Source organism: Sphaerodactylus townsendi, linkage group LG04 (genome assembly GCF_021028975.2).
Source record: "Sphaerodactylus townsendi isolate TG3544 linkage group LG04, MPM_Stown_v2.3, whole genome shotgun sequence".
NCBI classification, from domain to species: domain Eukaryota; kingdom Metazoa; phylum Chordata; class Lepidosauria; order Squamata; family Sphaerodactylidae; genus Sphaerodactylus; species Sphaerodactylus townsendi.
This window is the reverse complement of record NC_059428.1, coordinates 10,241,525-10,259,035: the sequence shown is the minus strand read 5'-3', so window position 1 is coordinate 10,259,035 and position 17,511 is coordinate 10,241,525. Positions and strand designations below refer to the sequence as shown.

Sequence of the window (17,511 nt, the reverse complement as noted above, 5' to 3'; positions counted from 1 at the left end):
GGCTCAAGTGTCTCGTCCATAACGTCTCGCTCTTCCTATAGATTTGTTAACATCTTTTCCTGGTGTTTGTCTGGAATGTGCTGGCAGGGAAGAGAGCCAAAGACACCTCTTCAGATTATTCGATTTCTGGATAATCCATAAAACCTGGTGTTGTAGATCAGAAACGTTACCTTTTCCAACACTTTTTTTTTTCACGAGGAAAGTGTATATATCACTCATTTCGGAGAAATGCTCTCAATTTCCCTGTAGGTTTTCTGTTGGGTTTTTTTTTTTCCACCCTTGATATAGTTTATTGCAAAGTTACTAATGGCAATTGCAGATGGACGTCGGGCATTGTGGATACTGCCAGCATAGAAGAATTTTCTTGTGATGGTAAATCTTATAGAGTAAGGAACCTCGATCCAGCCAGCGGGGAAGTATTGTGAACCAGGTAACCTTCTCAACTGGGCAGAAACCAGTCTTTCTTTGTGACATAAAGAAAGACTGGTTTCTGCCCAGTTGAGAAGGTTAGAAACCAGTATTTTCTTCTACTGTCTTTGTTCAGAATATGTCCCGCCATGGCCCTTTCTGTTCAACAAAATGTTTCCTCCTTGGAGTTCCGCATGGTTGTTAGCCCAAAATGTTTTATTTCCTGCCTGAAAACATTTTATTTGTGTGCTGTTCTCAAGCTATTCCTTTTTGAAATGGGGCTGTTATGAAGATATTGTCTCCAGCCAATTGCGTTCACAATCCTGGGATGAGAATGGGCTGGAGGTACTGAATCCTCTCCACCTGTGTAGACAGGGAAATTAATTCAGGCTCAAAGTTGGTGTCTTGGTTGCAACGGTGGGGGCGGATATAATCCTCAGGGCCCATCGTTTAGCGGTGAAGCATCTGTTCAGCAGCTGGAAGAATTCATCTGCACGGAAACAAGCCTTGCGCAGAGATACCAGTGAAGTATCTCGCAAAAATGCTGGGACTCTGAATTTGCCTACCTCATAATTCCCAGGACTACTGTGTTTCCCCGAAAATAAGACAGTGTCTTATGAAGAAGAAGAAGAAGAAGAAGAAGAAGAAGAAGAAGAAGAAGAAGAAGAAGAAGAGGAGGAGGAGGAGGAGGAGGAGGAGGAGGAGGAGGAGGAGGAGGAGTAGTTTGGATTTATATCCCCCCTTTCTCTCCTGTAGGAGACTCAAAGGGGCTGACAATCTCCTTGCCCTTGGGGCTGAGAGAGTTCCGAGAAGCTGTGACTAGCCCAAGGTCACCCAGCTGGCGTGTGTGGGAGTGCCCAGGCTAATCTGAATTCCCCAGATAAGGCTCCACAGCTCAGGCGGCAGAGCGGGGAATCAAACCCGGTTCCTCCAGATTAGATACACGAGCTCTTAACCTCCTACGCCACTGCTGCTCCAGTTTATATTAATTTTTGCTCCCTAAGATCTGCTATGTCTTATTTTCAGGGGACGTCTTATTTTTCTGTGTTCTGTTCGACGGGCATGCTTCCAAACAAAAACTTTGCTACGTCTTACTTTCGGGGGATGCCTTATATTTCGCACTCCAGCAAAACCTCTGGTACGTCTTATTTTCAGAGGATGTCTTATATTCGGGGAAACAGGGTATTATGTGGCCGGGGTGGGAACCGGTGGGGTGCAGTGATTAAACGTGTTGGATAAGTATCTGGGGTCCGGATTCGAAGCTCCATTTGTGCTTGTCATCCTCTCTCAGCTTAACTCGTTTCAAAGGGTTGTTGTGAGGATAAAAGGGAGGAGAAGAGAATCGTGGGAGCCATTCTGGGTCCCCATCGAGGAGAAAGGCAGGGTACAAAGGAAATAAATAATAAAATAAAATCATGAGGCCAGTCCGCCTCTCCCAAAACCTTTCATTAATTGTCCTGCCAGCTGGTATGGTATACACATTTGTTGCATGATACATATACAATGCTGTCAAGGCTACCTACGTGATTGTCCCCTATTTTATCCTCCCAACAGCCTGGTGAGGTAGGCCAAACTGAGAACAAGTGAGCAGTGCTAAGTTCACCTGGTGTGCTTCGTGTGTAATTGGGGGTTTGAGCGAGGGTCTCCCACGCTCTTATGCCACATTGGTTTTCTAAGGCCACATCCTTCACCCGAGGAGCTAAAAAACACAGCTGCTGCGGCTATCACATCGATGCCTGCACAGCGCCTATCCTGTGAACTGCATCTATCAGTCAGGTCTCTTCAGTCGGACTCGGCGCACCCGGGGAGTTCATGCAGGTGTGCTCCTGAACAATGTGCCCCTTGCAAACCAGGGGGCATTCCTTGAAAATGCTGGGGGGAAGAATTAGGACTAATAAAAGGAAACACTTCTTCACACAACGTGTGATGGGTGTTTGGAATATGCTGCCGCAGGAGGTGGTGATGGCCACTAACCTGGATAGCTTTAAAAGGGGCTTGGACAGATTGATGGAGGAGAAGTCGATCTATGGCTACCAATCTTGATCCTCCTTGATCTCAGATTGCAAATGCCTTAGCAGACCAGGTGCTCGGGAGCAGCAGCAGCAGAAGGCCATTGCTTTCACATCCTGCACGTGAGCTCCCAAAGTAAGGTGACCAGATGGTCACCTTTGTGAACCAGGATGGGGTAGGTGGCTGCACGCGCATGCGCCCGTGGCTGCAGGAGCGCATGGCCTTCTGGGGCGCTGCCGTTTCCCGCCCTGTCTTTTAGGGCGGGAAGCGGCAAGCCGATGCAAACCACAGGCGTCAGGAAGACTGCCGCACTGCCTTAGCCCCAGAAGGCAGTCGCGGCAGCCTCTGCTCGGGACAGGTCTAAAGAACCCATGGGACGCGGGACAAATCGTTTGAAGGCGGGAATGTCCCGCCAAAAGCGGGACGTCTGGTCAGCCTATCCCAAAGGCACCTGCTGGGCCACTGCAAGTAGCAGAGTGCTGGACTAGATGGACTCTGGTCTGATCCAGCAGGCTAGTTCTCGTGTTCTTATGTTCTTAAATCAGCATTCCCCTTGTTCGAATTTCCAATTGACCGAACAGCACCCTGCTCTTCTCAGTACCTCCATTTTAGAAGACGGAGAATTTGTTTCTTTTTTCAGCTGAGGAATGATTATCCCCATTGGAGAGTCTTTCCCGATTCAGGGAAACACACCCCACTTTAGGCTTGCGTTTCTCACGCTGTAAAGTCGTTGTTATTAGGGGGAGGTGCGAATTTGAAAATGGCTGGGGACAAATGGGTGTGGGGGTTTGGTAAAAACAAACTGTGGGTCACCGCTTGTGTATACAAGCGTAGCTGCTGGAAGGCAACTTTTGAGTTGGTCTCGGGAATCCTGCCTCATGTATACAATCCGAGCAGGTGGCCTATTAGACTGTGTAGAGCAGAGGTGTCCAACTCTGGCGCTTCAGATGTTCATGGACTGCAATTCCCATCAGCCCCTGCTGGCACGGCCAATTGCAAATGCCTGGGGGCTGATGGGAATTATGAATCCACCGAACATCAGGCGCCAGGATGAACACCTGGTGTAGAAGACATGCTGGTTTGTATCTTGCCACGATTCAAAGAATACAAATTCTGGCCCGAGGCGCAGAACACTTGACGATTCTGTTTCATCTGTGAACATCGTGAGCGTTTCATGTGTTTCTCCCCTTCTCTTCTTGTTGGTAATGACTGAGTTTGTAAACTCGTACAACATAGATACTAGCCTTAATTGGGTAATACCCACCTGTGTGAAGTTAACCTATTTATGAGTGCTTAGAGGGTTCTCTGTATGCTACACCTGATTGTGTCCTGTATTCATTGCTTTAGGAACTATGAAAGTTGGTGTGTTGACGTGGCATTGAATTACCTAATGTAAGTTCATGTGCCTGGAATTATAGTAATATTTCTATGTTGTGTTTGGAATATTGTACAATTCAGTTTTGCTTCTATTGCCACAGCGCAGAGAACGACTGTGGTACCTAATGGTCACAGCATTCTATTGAGCTAGAGCTCACAAAAATGACTCATTGTCGCGAATGGCGTTTTGGAATGTAGCGGTTAAGAGCAGGTGCGTGCTAATCTGGAGAACCGGGTTTGATTCCAGGCTCTTCCACTGGAGCTGTGGAGGCTTATCTGGGGCACTAGATTAGCCTGTGCACTCTAACACACGCCAGCTGGGTGACCTTGGGCTAGTCAGAATTCTTCTGAGCATTCTCAGCCCCACCCGCCTAACAGGGTGTTTGTTGTGGGGGGGGGAGGAGATTGTAAGCCCCTCTGAATCTCCTTACAGGAGAGAAAGGGGGGTATAAATCCAAGCTCCTCCTCCTCCTCCTCCTCCTCTTCTTCTTCTTCTTCTTCTTGTATGCTGACAGTAAAGGACTGTATTTTTAATTTCAATCTGTGTTTCATTACACAGCAAAACAAAAAGAACTCATGGATTATAATTGTTCCTATTTATACAGTTGTATTTTCTGAAAAAGTGTATTGTTAGTGGTTTGTATTTTTGTAACTTTCTGCACTTACATATGTTCATAGCTATTTTAGACAATAGACTACATTATTTTCACTTTTCAATTCACTTAGTAAATTAGTAATAGGTATCGAAGATTGTGTGTTTGTGTTTTTAAGCAGCTGGACTGGTGGGTTTTTTTGTTTATCATTAATTGCTATTCAGAACGCTTAAGTCCTATTTGTAGTGCGTTAAGTGGCAAATGTGTTTCTCCCCTTTTCTTATGTACTTTGGAAGTGTGATTGCATCCTTTATTCTCCAGTTTTGATTATTGGGTAGAAACCAGCAATTTTAATGGGATAGAATTAGTGTGTGTGTGTGTGTGTGTGTGTGTGTGTGTGTGTGTGTGTGTGTGTGTGTGTGTGTGTGTGTGTGTGTGTGTGTGTGTGTGTGTGTGTGTATTTTCAAATAAAATCATTTAGATAATAAAAAATATTTCTTCTTTGGGGTCATGTTCAGAACCGTCCCAGCTACATCAATATAATACTATTTTCTTCTCTTTGCTGCTCATTGCTGAATTCACCCAATCAGGGATTGTGCAGGCAATAAGATGATGCCACGATATCATGCAACCAATAAGATTCTGCTATATGCTGAGTGACGTTAAAAGAGAGAAGTTGAGAATAAAGGTGATCTAATTGAATAATCAAACATTTGGCAGGTACACAAGGGAGGGTCTTTGCAGTGGCGGCCTCCACATTATAGAGAACAGCCTACCCGGGGAGGTATGCCTGGCTTCTCATATTAGATCTTTAGGAGGCAGTGGAAGATAGTTTTGTTTAGGCTGCCGATTGAGGACCGGATCATGTTCAAAGTGTTGGTTTTAACCTTCAAGGCTGTGAGTGTTCTTGGACCTACGTATTTGAGGGACCACCTCTCCCCGTATTGCCCCGCTAGGTTCCTCTGGAGAAAAACCTATTGGAGGTCCCTGGCCCAAAAGGTATCCGGCTGGCCTCCACGAGGGCCAGGGCTTTTACGGCCCTGGCCCCTATCTGTTGGGATAAGCTTAAGGTGACCAAATTTTCACCTTTGCAACGCACACACCTCAGCCCAGCTGACCGTGAGACACACTGCCTTTGCGGCACTCCCGGTTGGGAAGCAGAGCTTGAGAGGAAGGCAGTCGCGGAGAGGGAAGCGGGGAGGCGCCCGCCAAGCAGTCGCGCTCCTGTGGCGTGCAGCTCAGCTCTGCCACACTGCCCTGTCGGGAGGAATTTAAAAAAACCCTGTGGGACGCGGGACACATTGCTCAAAAGCGTGACTGTCCCGCCAAAAGCGGGACGGCTGGTCACCTTAGATAAGCTCCCTAGGGAGATCAGGGCCCTGCAGGATTTGCAAAGTTTCCACAGGGCCTGCAAGACGGAGCTATTCCTCCAGGCATTCCCATCTGGCCAGCCGGGTTGACTGCTGCATTTGATTCCCATACTGCCATCTTGGCCTCCCGAGGGTACGGAAAGGGGAGGGTCTTTGCCATCCGTTGCTGCTACTTCTGTTCAATTTCACTGTACTGTTGTTATGGTTGTTTGTTATTACTTTGTTGTTCGCCACCCTGAGCCCTGCGGGGGAGGGCGGGATATAAATTGAAATATAAATAAATTAAATTAAATATTTGATGAAGTTACTAGCAATCCTTAATTGCGATTTTAAATTTTGGTGTGATGCACTTTATGTATTTGGTCTGTATAATTTCAGCTGCCTTCAGCTCCTGTAAGAAAGAAAGGCAGCTAAAAATGGTTTTAAATAAATGAAAAACAAATATTTCCATAATGGGTTTTGGACCGCTTGAGATTTTGCTGGGGGCGGGGCGGGCTTCTTGTGAAAAAAAAGTAGTTTTGATTCACCTAGGACTGCATGAAAGTCTTTTAAACCGATAACCGCATACACAGTTTTCACCTTCCCGAATATGTCATGATCCTAATGTAGCTCCGTGATTCCCTCTTCCAGAACATTCTGATCTGATCGCCACACAGACCCAGTTTTTTTGATGTTGAAGACACCGACAAGAGGGCCATGGATGTGAAAGAGAGGAAGCCGTACCGATCTTTGACCAGACGGCGTGATGCCGAACGCCGTTACACCAGTTCCTCAGCGGAGACAACAAGATACCCCAGAAGTCCTACAGCTCCAGTGAGACTCTGAAGGCCTACGATCAGGATTGCCGGCTGACGTACGGCAACCGGGTTAAAGAAATGGTACATCAGGAGGCCGATGAGTACTGCCGAACAGGTAAGTTCAAAGGCTGGGGTATTGGCCGGAGTCCAAAATGGTGGCAGTTGTAACAATTAGCCAAGGACGCCAATGCAATTCTGGGCTGTATCAATAGGAGTATAGTGTCTAGATCAGTGATGGCGAACCTATGACACAGGTGCGCGAGGTGGCATTCGGAGCCCTCTCTGTGGGCATGCGCACACAGAGTTCATCATGTGGGGGTGGAAAATCACCCCCCATACACAGACATCTAGGCTGGCCTGGGCCACTGAGCATGATGTGTGTGCACCACGGTGAGCAGGGAGGACTCGGCTGGTGGGCCTGGTGCCTGTGTTCCAGGTGGCTGCTGCCCGAGGGGGGGGTGGCGCAGAGGAGGCAGGGTTGCTAGAGAGGCACAGAGCGGTGCGCGTGGGACTTGCTGGAGGCTAGAGCAGGCTGGCCCCTGCTCGAGCGGGTGGGGTGGAGGAAGAGGGAGCTAACCGTTTTTTTCTAAACTAAAACCTCAGCATTCAGGTTAAATTGCCAGGTTGGCACTTTGCAATAAATAAGTGGGGTTTGGGTTGCAATTTGGGCACTCGGTCTCAAAAAGGTTCGCCATCACTGGTCTAGATCGAGGGATATAATTGTACCTCTCTATTCTGCATTGCTTAGACCTCACCTGGAATATTGTGTACAGTTCTGGGCACCGCAATTCAAGAAGGAGATTGACAAGCTGGAACGGGAGGAGGAGGAGGAGGGAAACCAAAATGGTCAAAGGTCCGCAATCCATGCCCTACGACTTAGGGAGCTGGGGATGTTTAGTTCGGTGAAGAGAAGGTTAAGAGGTGACATGATAGCCATGTTTAGATATTTGAACAAATGCCATGTCGAAGAGGGAGCATTGCAAGTTTGTTTTCTGCGGCTCCAGAGACCAGGACCAGGAGTCATGGGTTCAAGGTGAAGGAAAAGAGATTCCACCTAAACATCAGGAAAAACTTCCTGACAGTAAGGGCTGTTCGACAGGGGAACGCACTACCTGGGAGTATGGTGGAGTCTCCTTCTTTGGAGGTTTTTAAAGAGAGGCTGGATGGCCATCTGACAGGAGTGCTTAGATTATAGGTTTCTGCATTGCAGGGAGTTGGACTTGATGGCCTTTGTGGTCTCTTCCAACTCTATGATCCTATGATTCGAATTCCTTTTAATGTACAAAATGATGGAAACCATACTTCTATTTTACAAAAAAAGGGAAGGAAAATTAAGTGTGTTCACAATGTAGCAGGAATTTGGATCTAAATGAGGGTGGAACTAGATATATTTGATGCAAATTGGATCAAAGGTCCTAAAGCAGTGATGGCGATTCTATGGCACGGGTGCCAGAGGTGGCACTCAGAGCCCTCTCTGTGGGCACGCACACACAGAGTTCGTCATGTGGGGGTTGGAAACCCCGCCCCGCCCCGCCCCGCACACACACATACATCTAGGCTGGCCTGGGCCATTGAGCACGACGTGCGCACACCCGGTGAGCAGGGAGGACTCGGCTGGCGGGCCTGGTGCCTGTGCTGTCTGGGGGGGAAGTGGCTGCTGTCCGAGGAGGGGGGGCACAGAGGAGGCAGAGATGCTAGAGAGGCACAGAGCGGTGTGCGTGGGACTTGCTGCAGGCTAGAGCAGGCTGGTTCCTCCTCGAGCGGGTGGAACGGAGGAAGAGGGAGCTAACCGTTTTTTTCTAAACTAAAACCTCAGCATTCAGGTTAAATTTCTGGGTTGACACTTTACGATAAATAAGTGGGTTTGGGTTGCAATTTGGGCACTCGGTCTCAAAAAGGTTCGCCATCACTGTCCTAAAGATAATTTAACAAGCACCATTTTAACAACCAGTTCTGCCGAAGTGGTGCGAATCTGCTGAATCCCACCACTGTACCCTGAATCTGAGGGGGGGAGGGTGTACTGGGTATTAGTGAGAAAAGGCATCACATGGTGGATTGAGGTTGTATACCAAAAAGGGCAAGTTGACAACCCTACTTTCCACAACGCACAAACTCAAACAGGTTCTCTCTCTGCTCAGACGGTGCGGTTTTCTGCATCCCATTAGTTTGTGTGAACCTGCTTGACACTGTGAGGGGGCTGAGGGGAATAGCCGTTTCTCTGTAAGGAGGCCTAGTTACATTTTCCGGATTAATTCATCGTTGCGGTTCCCTCCTTTTCTCTCATTAGCTCGTCCTTATTGGCAGAGCAGCGGGCGTAACCATCCCCTGCCTGCCGATGCTGCCGGAAACCTTAATCTGTCTTCGTTAATTAAAAAGGCGTGAAGTTCACCCCCGGTTTCTCTGCCCTTCACGCGCCAGATCAAAGCTCTGAAAGTATGGCTATTACGGGGCGTGTTCTCGCATCAAACGATTCCTGCTCTGCCCTTTTCACTCAGCAGTTTCCCCCGACGTTCCGCTTTGTCGGCTACTTCCTTCGGCTTCGTGGGGAGCAAACCGAATTAAGCAGCCATCTCCCAAGGGGCAAGGGCAAAAATGTCTCAGCTTTTTGTGCTGAGCGGCACATCCTTTACACCTGCGTTCTTGCAAAAGCCCTTGCCTGCTGGAGGCATCCTTGTGGCGAGCCATCTCGCCCACAGGTGTGACCTACATAATAATAGTTTGAAAAGTACCAAAAGTCGCAACCTTTTCCTGACACAGTAGTTGAAGTGTGGGAGACCACCAAAGAAGTCCAAGATTTCTACCCAGAGGCAGGCAATGGCAAAACATCAGTTTGTCTGTTGCCCTGGAAACAGAGGTGGGATCCAGCAGGTTCTCCCAGGTTCCCGAGAGTAGGTTACTAATTATTTGTGTGTGCCGAGAGTGGGTTACTAATGGGTGATTTTGCCACGGGATTTTTGCCTTAGTGACGCCCCTCCTCTCAGCAGTAGCGCGCAGAACTTGAAGCAGTCTAGCAGGAGGGGCACCTGCGTGCATGTCAGCCTGCGCCTGCATGCATTCGTTTCCTGCCCAAGGACCGGCGCAGTGGCTGCGTCCTTGCCAGCAATGCCCCGCCCCTGGAATGCCCGGCCCCGTCATGCCCATGGCCTCGGTAGCTTCGCCACTGTTTGAATCCCACCACCATGGGAACCTGTTACTAAAATTTTTGGATCCCACCACTGCCTGGAAACATTGTAGGTTCTCCATAAGTTATTTGTGTCTAAATGGCACTTAGTTAGAAGAAGAGTTTGGCTTTATATCTCGTCTTCCTCTCCTGGAAGGAACCTCAACGTAGCTTGCAAACTCCTTCCCTTCCTCTAGGAGCAGTAATGACGTAGTGGTTAAGAGCTGGTGTACTCTAATCTGGAGGAACTGGGTTTGATTCCCGGCTCTACCACTTGATCTGTGGAGGCTTATCTGGAGAATTCAGATTAGCCTGTTAAGAACATAAGAACATAAGAACTAGCCTGCTGGATCAGACCAGAGTCCATCTAGTCCAGCATTCTGCTACTCGCAGTGGCCCACCAGGTGCCTTTGGGAGCTCACATGCAGGATGTGAAAGCAATGGCCTTCTGCTGCTGCTGCTCCTGAGCACCTGGTCTGCTAAGGCATTAGCAATCTGAGATCAAGGAGGATCAAGATTGGTAGCCATAGATTGACTTCTCCTCCATAAATCTGTCCAAGCCCTTTTTAAAGCTATCCAGGTTAGTGGCCATCACCACCTCCTGTGGCAGCATATTCCAAACACCAATCCTGCGTTGGTGAAGAAGTGTTTCTTTTATTAGTCCTAATTCTTCCCCCAGCATTTTCAATGAATGCCCCTGGTTCTAGTATTGTGAGAAAGAGAGAAAAATTTCTCTCTGTCAGCATTTTCTACCCATGCATAATTTTATAGACTTCAATCATATCCCCTCAGGCGTCTCCCTCTCTCCAAACTAAAGAGTCCCAAGCGCTGCAGCCTCTCCCTCATAAGGAAGGTGCTCAATCCTTCAATCATCCTCGTTGCCCTTCTCTGCACTTTTCTATCTCTTCGATATCCTTTTTTGAGATGTGGCGACAGAACTGAATTTCTACAAGTACTCCAAGTGCGGTCGCACCACGGCTTTATATAAGGGCATGACAATCTTTGCAGTTTATTCTCAATTCCTTTCCTAATGATCCCCAGCATAGAGGTTTGCCTTTTTTCACAGCTGCCATGCATTGAGTTGACATTCCCATGGAACTATCAACTAAGGCAGCCCAAATCCCTTTCCTGGTCTGTGACTGATAGCACTGACCCCTGTAGCGTGTAATGTGAAGTTTGGATTTTTTGCCCCTACGTGCATCACTTTACATCACTGTTCACTCCAACACACGCCAGCTGGGTGATTTTAGGCTAATCACAGCTCTATGGAGCTCTCTCAGCCCCACCTACCTCACAGGGTGTTTGTTGTGAGGCGGGGAAAGGGAAAGGAGTTTGTCAGCCCCTTTGAGTCTCCTTACAGGAGAGAAAGGGGGGATATAAATCCAACTCTTCTTCTTCTTTTTCTTCTTCTCTCCCTACAAGAGATACCTTGTGAGGCAGGTGAGCGGAGGCCAGTCCAAGGTCAAGAAATTTATGAATGGAAACGTGCGTCTCAAAGAGAGTGTCAAAAGCGGACCCGGAAAAATTATACAAGACCTGCATTATGCTGCTAAAGTGGCATTCAATGTATTACCCTCTTATATTTCTAATCATACATAAAATACAAGTGCAACAATGCTTATTTGTATTTCTATTCCAAATAGACTTCCTTGGAAGGAGCGCAGTTGGACTGTTTTGAGTGTGCACTAAACTGAGAGTGAACTGTTTGAGCACGCGTGAGAAAATCACTGCGCTCCTTCCAAGGAAGTCTATTTGGAATAGAAATACAAATAAGCATTGTTGCACTTGTATTTTATGTATGATTAGAAATATAAGAGGGTAATACATTGAATCTGCCACTTGCCTACGTGTCAATCTTATATTGAATCCTTTGCCAGTCCAAGGTCACCCAGAAGGCTTCATGCATAGGAGCAGGGAAACAAATCCACTTTGACAGATAAGAGTCCACCGCTTATGCAGAGGAGTGAGAAATCAAACCTGGTTCTACGACCACAGTCCTTAACCACTGCTCTCATTATTACCCTGACCTTGGGGCTTTCCGCACTGACAGAGTTGTACTGGTTTCTACCTAGGTTCGCCTCAGTGAATCCACACTGCACCCGAGCTCAACATTGTTTTGTCTCAGCCCAGCAGGCGACATCTTTGTCGCGGTTATGAACCCCTTTCTGCCAGAACAAGGCTGATGCAACGAGAAGCTTGAAGTGCGGGCCTTATCGAAATGACACCTCATCCATTCAACCAATCAGGAGCCGCTTTTGTGGCATGCGCAGAATGGGAGAGTATTGGCGGGCAGAAAGCGCATGTAACTGTAAAGTGTAAACTGTAAAAAAAAAAGAACGCTCCCGTTTCCCATGGTAACACAAGCTCCAATCCGCGATCGAGGGAAGCCCGAGACAGGCACCAGATGATCCCTTCCACTTAGCTTCGGTTCCAGGGGCCAAAGTGAGGATTGCTGGGCAGACAGCCTGGTAAGCCACTCCACTGAAGGGAACCGAGTCGACCTTAGCTCCCTTCTGTAGTGCGGAAAGCTCCCTAGACAGCCCAGGATTGCTTGATCTTCTCAGATCTCAGAAGCTTAGCAGGATCAACCCTGGTCAGTAGTTGAATGGGAGACCGCCAAGTAATCCAGGGGTTGCTTGGTGGGGGTGCACAGCGTCAAACCGCCATTGTTTGTCTTTTGCCTTGAAAACCCAGCGGGGTTGCCATAAGTTGGTTGCCACTCAATAGTACTTTCCACCACCCCAGAGGGACACAGCCTTGGTCAGGTGCAAAGGAGAAGTATAACCATAATCTCTGAATGTAACTTTGGAAACTTTTCAACTGAAGGATATTTCACATGCTTTGCAGCTCAGGCAGATGCCATAAGGTGTTTATGGGGTGTGTTGGTTCACAGGTTGCTGCTTTTCCATCCCCACTTTTGATGGTAATCACAGAATGATAGAGTTGGAAGAGACCCCAAGGGCCATCAAGTCCAACCCCCTGCAATGCAGAAACACACAATCAAAGCACTCCTGACAGATGGCCATCCAGCCACTCTTTAAAAACCTCCAAAGGAGGAGACTCCACCACACTCCGAGGCAGTGAATTCCACTGTCGAATAGCCCTGACGGTCAGGAAGTTTTTCCTAATGTTTAGGTGGAATCTCCTTTCCTTCACCTTGAACCCGTGACTCTTGGTCCTAGTCTCTGAAGCCGCAGAAAACAAGCTTGCTCCCTCACCAACATGACATCCCTTCAGATATCTAAACATGGCTATCATGCCACCTCTTAACCTTCTCTTCACCAAACGAAACATACCCAGCTCCCTAAATCTCTCCTTGTAGGGCAATGGATTCCAGACCCACTTCCCAGAGGTGGGATCCAGCAGGTTCTCACAGGTTCCTGAGTAGGTTACTAATTATTTGTGTGTGCCGAGAGGGGGTTACTAATTGGTGATTTTGCCCCGTGATTTTGGCCTTAGTTATGCCCTCCTCTCAGCGGTAAGCAGAACTTGGAAGCAGTTCTAGCAGGAGGTGCACGTGCGTGGCAGCCCTAGCCTCGCGTGCATTAGTTCCTTAAGGACCCATTGCCAATGACTACATCCTTGCCACAGCCCGTGGGAATGCTTGGCGCCCAGAGATGCCCAGCCAGCTCCGTGCCCTGCCCAGCCCATTGGCACTACGCCACAGTTTGAATCCCACCACCATGGGAACCTGTTACTAAAATTTTTGGATCCCACCACTGCATCTGCCCCACCTATTTCAGTATTTATTTAAAAAGAGGTGGAATAGATGATCTCTTGATACTTTCTGCTTTTTCTACTATATTTTATTTTATTTTTTAAAAATGGGGCGGAGAAAAAATAAAAATGTGAATTACATGGAGAAACGAAACTTGGAATAGAATCACTAATTGGTCTAGACACCTTTGCTGCACAAATCTTTTTGAAGAGAGAGCGAAAGAGCGGGGCGGGCGGGGGGGGGGGGAGGAAGGAGGCAGCTAATATTTGAATGCTTGTTCACTCTGCCTTGAACTGTTTATGTCGCTCTGTGGGTAACCAGATGCCAATCCAATAGTCGTTTTATTCCAGGTAATATTTTTAGCCTGCTAAACAATTGCATCTGTTCAGCCTTTGAATGGCCTCTGCTGTGACCTTATCAGAGTGGGAAATGTCAAGTGGGTAGGTGTCGAGGTGGGTGACCCTGCGTGGGCCATGAGTTTTGAGTGCAATTCAAAATTTCTGACCTGCCAAGGCGCAGAGGCTGTAACTGTGCTGGAGCACTTAGCGAGGAGAGAGGCCCGTGTTGGGTGGGAAGAGAATTTCAAGAGAGAGGCATTAAATGGGTCCCGCTACTTTGACCTTCCCGATCGCGACTACACAAAGACTATGTGCCTTCAACTGGCGTGAGCCAGTGTGGTACAGCAGACTGACAACTAACCTTGGATGCGAGAGATCTGGGTTCCAATTATCACAGTTACAAAAGGCACCCCCCTCCCTGCCCATTGTGTATACTCGTTGTGTAGACATCGACTTGTAACTTCTATATTGTCCCTGCTGAGATTGTCTTCCCGTTTGCCTTACTTTAGGGGGCAACTTTTCTCTGAGAGAACTGGGCCTCGAAGATGTTACGCCTCCGCACGGGACTTTATACAGGACGGATATAGGGCTGCCCCACTGCGGCTACTCCATGAGCGCCGGCTCGGACGCAGACACCGAAGCTGACGCCATCATGTCGCCGGAGCATCGGTGAACTTTCTAGAGGGCCTTAACACCAAATCGGACGGAGCTCCTGCTTGTCGAGCAGGCCTTTCGAACCTCACCCTCACCGATACTGAACACGAAAACACAGAAACCGGTAAGAGACGACACCAGGGCGGAGAGGGGAAATGGAGAGGGGAAATGTCGGAGCTTCTTCCAAAGATGATTCTATCCATTTCTTGTTCAGTTAAAACAAAACAAAACCACCAGTAGCTTGTTTTTTTCGTCTTGTCGGACATTTGACTTGAGTGTGTGAAGATGGAGCGGGGGAAAGAGAGGAATGGCATTATTTTAATGGCGATCTGTCATGACCTTTTGCATTCTGGTACAAAATATTCGGAAACTAACTGCTGAAGAGGTTCCTGATATTTTTAATGGGAAAAAAGTAGTTGTTAAGGAGTCTCTGAAGAGCACAGGGCCAAAAGAAAAAGCATTTCAATTTCACCCTATCAAGCATTTCCTTGGCGCTCTTTTCCTCTCTCTCTCTCTCTCTTTTGAACTGATATTCTAGCAGATAATTTCCAAACCCATCCTGACTGACTCCCACTGCTTATGTAAATAGCCCCAGCTGCTCTCTGAGGGGAAAAGAGGGCGACGGGGAAAAATATTTTTAGAAACTTGTCTTTTATGAAACCTTGAAGGTCACCAGGATATTTTTTTTTTATCTCCTCCGCCTCGTCTCTGAGGATGTCTTGTAGTGGTGGCGCCGTCTTCAACTGGACCTTTTGGGTCAGCTGTTTTGTAAGGAAAGAGAGCGAAGCACCGTGTGCAATTTGTCTCTTGAACCCGGTTTCAGGCAAAAAAAAGAAGTGCCAAAAATAGCAGCTGTGAGCGACGTATGCCTTTACACCTTTAATTGAATTTGCTATGTGTGCCGGTTTTCTTAATATAGATGCGGCCACTGAAGGATAAAGAATTTATCTCAAAAATTCACGTTCAAATATCTAAAGTGTTCCCCGCTGTTTTGTGCCGGGTGCTTGTGACACATGGTGATATGTCTGGGATGGTTGGTTTGCATTGGTATATGAAGCCTTGTGACACAGTTTGGTCATACGCCACCCGCTGCGTTTTCTGTTTAATTTCAGCAAGTGATACCTATTAAGCTTCTGTTCGACAATAACAAATATGTTGCATGAGGGTTTTTTTTTTAAAAAAAATAATAATCGGAAAGCTAAACAACCAGCCTTCCTTGAAACGGAGAATTGCTTAAGCTTCTGTCTTCCGTGGCTTTGGCCCGACAAACTCTGCAGCTTCTCAGCTGAGCTTTGCTGAGTGCCACAGTTCCATCAAGGCTAGACTACCACAGTGCCTTCAATATGGGACTGCCCCTTGGAAACTTCAGCTGGTAAAGAATTCTGCAGCTCGGATATTGGCTGGAGTACATTGTAGGGACTGTATCACTCCAATCTTGGCTCACGCACACTGGCTTCCAATTTGTTTCTGGGCAAAATTCAGCGTGCTGGTCTTGCCCCTCAAAACCCTGTATGGTTTGGACCAGGGGTAGGGAACCTGCGGCTCTCCAGATGTTCAGGAACTACAATTCCCATCAGCCCCTACCAGCATGGCCAATTGGCCATGCTGACAGAGGCTGATAGAGATTGCAGTTCCTGAACATCTGGAAACTCCCTAGTTCAATTCTTCCGTGGTGGGAAACCTTTGGCACTCCAGATGGTATGGACTACAATTCCCATCAGCCCCTGCCAATTGGCCATGCTGGCAGGGGCTGATGGGAATTGTAGTCCATAACATCTGGAGTGCCAAAGGTTCGCCACCACTGGACTAACCTAATGATGAACCACCTATGTATTTATTCATATTTTATTAAATTTATATGCCACCCTTCCCATTGCAGGCTCAGAGTGGCTTCCAACAGGTAAAATGCGATCAAAGGACGGAATCATAAATAACAACAATTAAAATCCAGATGGCGAAGAACATTAGTTTCCATTAAAATAACGTTGCCAATATAAACAGCGAAAGGGTGGAGTAGTGGGAGGCCATTCAGATGGTACAACCATTACTGAATCATAGAATCATAGAGTTGGAAGAGACCCCCAGGGCCATCAAGTCCAACCCCCTGCCATGCAGGAACACACAATCAAAGCACTCCTGACAGATGGCCACCCAGCCTCTGTTTAAAAACCTCAAAGAAGGAGACTCCACCATACTCCAAGGTAGTGGATTCCATTGTCAAACAGCCCTTATTGTCAGGAAGTTCTTCCTGATGTTTAGGTGGAATCTCTTTTCCTTCACCTTGAACCTATTACTCCTGGTCCTAGGCTCTGGACCCGTTCAGAGGAAAATAAACTGCGGTAAAACTGAATCCTCAAGTGCTCAGAGTGAAACAGACCTAGTCCATTTTAATATGAATACCGGTGCCACCATAACTTTCCAGCTGGAGCTTTCAACTGATCATGGTGTTTTTAATACCTCCAAATTGTTCACCAAGTCACTCCAAGAACCTTCAAGATTTTATAGGAGGCACAGCTCAGCAGATGAGAAACCGTGCTTCACGGGGAGCTAGTGCCAAGTGCAAAGGAATGCGTCGAAACGAGGGAGTTTACCGGATACGTTTTTATCAGTCAATATTAATTGCTGACTATTGATAGAAGTTATTAGCCTTTAGCTGCAGTCAATATGGGGTTTTATAAAGCTGCTGTCAGCAGCGGGTTTTATGGGGGCCATTAAAGCCCATTTTTTCTCCTATCGAATGTTCACATCAGCAACTTTTGTTATGTTGTTCTCATTAATTATGCAAAATAAATAATCAGTATTGAATTCTGATGGCCGTATAACCAGAGCCTTGGTAGTTTTATGGCTTCATATTTTGCAGTCTGTTCTTTTTTTTAAATGGAAGTTCCAGTTTTGTTTTCTTTTTGGTAGAATTCAAAGGACCTCTACACTTCTTGGTAGGGAAAAGAGCCATAAAGATCAGAGGTGGGCAACCAAAATGGTAAAAGATCTGGAATCCATGCCCTACAAGGAGAGACTTAGGGAGCTGGGGATGTTTGGTGAAGAGGAGGTTAAGATAGCCACGTTTAGATATCTGAAGGGATGTC

General features: G+C 47.3%; 1 pseudogene; it reads left to right on the top strand.

The window, feature by feature from the left end:
- LOC125431252 overlaps positions 1-16,976 on the top strand; it is a 353,021-nt pseudogene extending 336,045 nt beyond the window's left edge.
- The last annotated feature ends 535 nt before the right edge of the window (positions 16,977-17,511 follow it).